Genomic DNA, 6,296 nt, shown 5'->3' on the forward strand with positions numbered 1-6,296 from the left:
TAGCTGGGCATGGTGGCGCATGCCTGTAATCCCAGCTACTCAGGAGGCTGAGGCAGGAGAATTGCCTGAACCCAGGAGGCGGAGGTTGCGGTGAGCCGAGATCGCGCCATTGCACTGCAGCCTGGGCAACAAGAGTGAAACTCCATCTTAAAAAAAAAAAAGAATACAAAAAGTTATGTCCAGAACAGAACTCCTTGATCATTAATTTATTCATCCATTTATAGTTTTATTTTTGCTATTTGTTTATTAAAAATATTATTTATATATTTTTTTGCAACAGAGTCTCACTCTATTGCTGAGGCTGGAGTGTAGTGACGCAATCTCAACTCACTGCAGCCTCCACCCCCCAACCACCCGTGGCTTAAGCGATTCTTCCACCTCAACCTCCCGAGTACCTGGGATTACACTCGGACGCCACCATGCCCTGTGAGTTTTTGTATTTTTAGTAGAGACGGCGTTTTACCATATTGGCCAGGCTGGTCTCGAACTCCTGACATCAGGTGATCCACCTGCCTCAGCCTCCAAAGTGCTGGGATTACAGGCGTAAGCCACCATGCCCGGCTATTTATTTCGTTTTATTTTTTGCATGTCTATGTGCCTGTACAATGCTAGATTGATCTTGACCTGGATGTTTTGTTGCAGCCTATTAAAAAAAAATCTGTAAGCTCCCAGCTTTTGAAAATATATAAAATAAAATGTTCATGGGTGGTCATACCCTTATTCCCAATTACTACCCCATTTTTGAGCCTCATTTCAGCTGTGAGGGATGAGGGATTATGCAAGGGTTGGGGATAGTATATTTGGGGATGCAAAATACTTGGTAATTGAGACCAATCTGACAGTCATGGTTTTCTTTTTAGAATCATAAAATAGAAGTGGATGTTAAAAAATGCTACAACAAAATGTCAACGTCTGGTGCTAGTCACTTGAGAATACAAAGATGAGTAAGTCATGAAATCTACCTTCAAGGAACTCACAGTCCAGTAGAGAAGATAGGCTTGCAAACACATAATCACTACATCATGTGATAAGTGCTACAGTAAAATTATATATAAGGCACAGTGAGAGAAGAGAGGAGGCAAAGAGTAAATTTGTGGAAAACCTTAAGACTAAGAGTTGGTCAGGTTTAAGGGATGAAAGACAATACAAAAGAGAGAATGGCATCTGTGAGAACAGTGAAACAGGAAGCAGCATGGTTAGTTGTGGCTAAATTGTGTAAGGAATTTATGTTAGAGATTGCTCTTTATTCTGCAGACAAGGAGTCACGCAAGGATTTTAAGCAGGGAAATGTCAGTGACAGATTTACATTTTAGAGCGATAACTCTGGCAGTAGTGGATGGATGGATTGGGGGGATACACAGCATTTGATACAGAAGCCTGACCCTTCTGGAGCCCCAAATCCAGCACCATGACATTAAAGAGGACCCCCTGAGTGTGGTCCTGTCTTAGCTCCTATGGGTAAGGCAGGACAGCACAGAGAACACTGTTACACGCCGATACTCAGTGCGGACAGTGCTGTAGGGCACACAGATGCTGACAACTGTGTGCAGCAGCAACATAAGGTTTTGTAGAGTAAAGCATGAAGGAATATGAGCACTGTCCCAGTTTGCCAGGGACTACATTGTTTTTCAGGACTTTCAGTGCTAACATCAGGAAAGTCCTGAGCAAACTGGGATGGTTGGTCACCCTAAGCAGTTCCTAACAGAAACAGCCTTCCCTTGGTAGCACCTGTTACCCAGACCATCTCCCTGGCAACCAGCTGGGGGTCATCTCCAGGGCAGATTGGAGGGGGAGGAAAGCCAAGTGAGATTTTTCTTTCTGTTTCAGGGAAGGGTAGAGGTGGGAAAGGGGTGGGGGGGGGTAAGTCAGAATAGCTAGGCCAATTGAATGGGAGGAGAGAGAAGAAGAAAGGCTAAGTAGGAGACAGAATGTGGAGGTTTTTTTCTTATCCAGGATCCTACCTTTATTCTCTGAGATCTTGGGCTCTCTCTGGTGGTAACAAACATTGAAGACTCAAAACAATAAGTATTACAAGGAGTAAACGTGAATATGTTTAGCTTTTTATTTATGCATAGGTTTCATATGTTCATGCATGTATTTATTCTTTCAGCATTAATAGAGTGCCTACTATGCACTTAGCACATTGCTTATGCTCTATCATTTAGTCTTATGCACAACCCTATGACTTGTAGGTAATAGTATTCTCATTTTACAGATGAGGAAAATGAGGCTCAGGAATTTCGTAACTTCCTATAAGTCACACCTTGACTGATGGAGCTGAGATCTTAATTTAGGTATATCTCTAAAATTCTTGGTCATGCCAGCAGACCAGCATACCCACCTGTGCCTGATTCAAACAGTTACTTGGAGCCAGCTGTTACAAATAATACAGATACCTGTGATATTCCGGTTCTAGGTTAATAATAAAGATCCTTTACCATAGTGCTAACAGGTGCTCTGAGGTGATTCTTATGCCCTGGCAATCCTGAGAAATGACCCACTGTATCCTGGGTCTACTGACCAGCTCATTAACTCCTGAGGGAACTATATGTGTAAGTAGCTCATTAGGACATAGATGTGTTAAGGTGTAAAAAATATCACTGAGTCTTTCAACAAATAATTTTCTTGACTCTTCCTCTCTAGCAAGTGCTGACCTTGTTTGTAAGATCCTGTGCAATCTGGCCTTTGCCCATCTCTCTAACCTCATGTAACCTCATGGCCACAGTATCTGTTTTGTTTATTTGCTTTTTTGTGTTTAATCTTCAGCACACCAAGCCCATTCCCATTCTATGCCTTTGCATGGCCCTTCCTTCTGAACCAAAATACTCCTGCCCTGCTTTGTGCTAAGGCACTTCAGCTTTCACTTTTTTTTTTTTTTTTTTTGAGAGAGTCTCGCCCTGTCACCAGGCTGGAGTGCAGTGGCGCTACCCTGGCTCACTGCAACTTCCGTTTTCCGGTTTCAAGCAATTCTTCTGCCTCAGCCTCCAGAGTAGCTGGGACAACAGGCACGCGCCACCATACCCGGCTAATTTTTTGTATTTTTAGTAGAGATGGGGTTTCACCATGTTGGCCAGGATGGTCTCGATTTCCTGACCTTGTGATCCGCCCGCCTTGGCCTCCCAAAGTGCTGGGATTACAGGCATGACTGCTTTCACATCTTAGCCTAAATTAACTTCCTCAGAGAGGCTGTCTCATTTCCTTGCAATCACTTTCGTTTTCTGCTGTTTTCTTAATAATTTATCTGTTGTTTATTATTGTCTTTATTCCCTCTACCAGCAAATGTAAATTCCATGAGGAAAGAAACCCTGTCAACTTTGATCAAAGTCGAGTTGCCAGGAACTTAGAGGATAGAGGATATTGCACATAATAGTACCTGGCACATAATAGGTGCTTGCTTATTAAATGCCTGTTGACTTGGAGAAGAGTGCTCACATTCTTTGATTTTACACTTTGATTTTACAAGCAAGAACTTTTGTCTTAGGTCCAAAGTAAACCTCCCACTGCCATTTCAGACTTTTCCTTCTGGTTTGTGAAAGAAGACATCTCTTTCTTTTTTATGAGCCTCTATATAATATCCCTCTAGAGGATTTAAGACTGTTATTAAATTACCCCATAACCTCCTCTACATTAGGTGAAATGTCCTAATTCTTAACCTTCTGCCAGTTCTTTTATCCTTCTAGTACCTTTTCTCTGATCCTTTTCACTTAAATAGTTGTGTTCAGAACAGGTCCTAGTAGGTGAGTTAGGCTTTGGCTGATGGTCATGAATTGAACATGATATGCCATGCCTCTTCGCATGTTTTTTGGTATTCTTTATTTTTAATCTGTTTCTTTTAGCTAACTCACAGTTAGCTTGTGGTCCATTTTGGTCCTAAAATCTTTTTAAATCCTAAAATCCCAGAGCCTGCTATTAACAACAGTAGTATTCTCTAGCAAGGCGACATCTGTTAAGGTGCACCACCAGTTTTTGGTCCCAGGGCTTCCTTATGGACCGCTGTGCCTGTGTGCCCACACCTGCCAGGCTGGTGACTGCTGCTGCTATTCCTGTGGCTAAGCCAAGAGTGGAGGCAGATATGTTTAGTGTTCTCACTATGTTCAGAAAAGGCCATAGCTTGTTGTCATGTGGACTGTGGAGGCCTAGGAACGACTGTGTGTGCTGCTCTGAGAAAGTTAACCAGGTTCTGGGCCCAGCTCCAAGGAGACATTTCTGACTCATTGGAAAGGCAGAAGAGTGCAGGAGAGTGAGAAAGCATGGATTTAGAAAGTGGACTCATCTGGGCTTAAATACCAGCTGTGCCACTTATGTCATTTGAGATCAGTCTTTTCGTCTGTTAAACATCAGACATTGTTTTTGTCTATTTTGTAGGCTTGTAAAGATTATTAAATGAAGACATTTATGTAAAACTCCTAGCATAGAACTCAATACATGTTAGTTACCTTTCTCTGTGCCCTTTTCGCCTTAGAGGAGGGGGATGTTCCTCTGTTTCTCTGAGTGTGCCATAGAATTTTGCCCTGTGTTCATTGTCCGAGTATAAAGCACTGCTTGGATCTAGATTTTCAGTTCCAGTAACTTTTTTCACTTTTGCCAAGGTCTCTCTGTTAGCCTGCTCTCTACCACCCTCGTGTGGCCACCCTGACCTTTTGTCATTCCTGATCCTCTGCTCCCTCAGTGTGGTGGCTTTGCTGTAATGCAGCCTCTCCCCGCTTCTTGGCAAATAGAACTCCCAACTCCTCTAAGTTTTAACACACACCCGAAACATTTTTCAGTTTAATTTTAGTCTTCTTTTCTCAAGTAGTGTTATCTCAGTTCTTCTAACCTTTTTTCACTTCTTTCTAATATTTACCCATCTGTCAGACTGCATGAATTCTGTCCTACATGTTGAGAATTTGGACCCAGTGAGGTCTCCTCAAGTTTCAAATCCCATTATCTGTTTCCTTGCCCAACGCCAAGTTCTCTTTCCCATGGATGACGAAGAAACTGTGTGCAGTTGACCCTTGAACAGCACAGGTTTGAACTGTGTGGATCCACTTATACGTGGCCTTCTTTTTCAATAAATGCAGTTTGCTCTCTGTATCTGCAGGCTCCATATCTGCAACCAAACAATATTCTCTGGTTGAGAAAACTGCAGATACGAAGAGCAAACTTTTTCTATATGCCAGTTTCCTGGTTCTGCTGGTTTCACAGGGTCAGTTGTAGAACTTGAGTATGTGCAGATTTTGGATCCTGCGCCAGGGGTGTGGGCGTCCTGCAACCAATTCCCTGCAGATACTGAGGGATGACTGTATTGTCATAGATTATCTAATCATAGAAAGCTCTATTTTTCCCCCTGCAAACTCAAATCTGTTTAAGTTAATAAGGAAAAGTATACCTGTTCTTGCCTTGTTAAAGGGTAATGATGGATCTTGGATAGACCCAGAATATTCAGGGTGAGGGTGTACTTTCTCCATTTCCTAATTGCATAGCATTTCTAGCACAGGGAATGGAGGATTATTTAGGATATACTCAGTATACCAGTTTGAAAAACTTTGTGGATGAGAAATAAGGAAAATCAATTTGGTGAGATTGCTAGTTTAAACCAAATTTGGGAGGTAGGATTTGAAAACTCAACACCGAAGAGCTTTACCTTTATCCCGTCAGTTGGAAAGAATTTGTAGCAGGATGTTGTGTTACTGAATCGGTATTTAAAAGATTAATCCTAAGATTCACTGTGGTGAAGGTAATCTTTAATTTATAAATTTGACGCAATACTATGCTAAATCCCAATAAGATATTTTATGGAACTTGACTAGCCGATTCTAACATTCCCTTGGAAGATAAAGTCAAAAGTAAATAGCCATAATTTTTTTAAACACATGCGGCTAAGGGGGAGGATGGTTTTTCTAGCTATCCTAAGCTACTTTAAAATTATAGCAATTAAAACATGAAATCTTGGCACAGAAATACATAAATAGAACCATGGAATGGAAGAGAGAGTGTAGTTACAAACCAACTTGGAAATTTAGTGTGTGAAGAGTGCTACCTTCATTATATGCTACACTTCTAATCAGTGACTAAAGGGTTGTACTGTTTAAAGACATTAAAATAATTGGTTATCTGTTTGTCCGTCGGTATGGGAGAGGTCTAGCCTTCCCTTATATCATATACAACAATATGTTTCAGGTGGACTCACGCTAAATTTTATAAACGAAACAACACCAAAAATGTTTGTAAAAATTGTTGAAAACATATTTAATCTTAGAGTAGGAAAGATATTCCTAAGCAAGACACAGCACCTAGGATCCATAAAGGAAATGACT

Source organism: Cebus imitator, unplaced genomic scaffold, assembly GCF_001604975.1.
Source record: "Cebus imitator isolate Cc_AM_T3 unplaced genomic scaffold, Cebus_imitator-1.0 Scaffold313, whole genome shotgun sequence".
NCBI lineage: Eukaryota > Metazoa > Chordata > Mammalia > Primates > Cebidae > Cebus > Cebus imitator.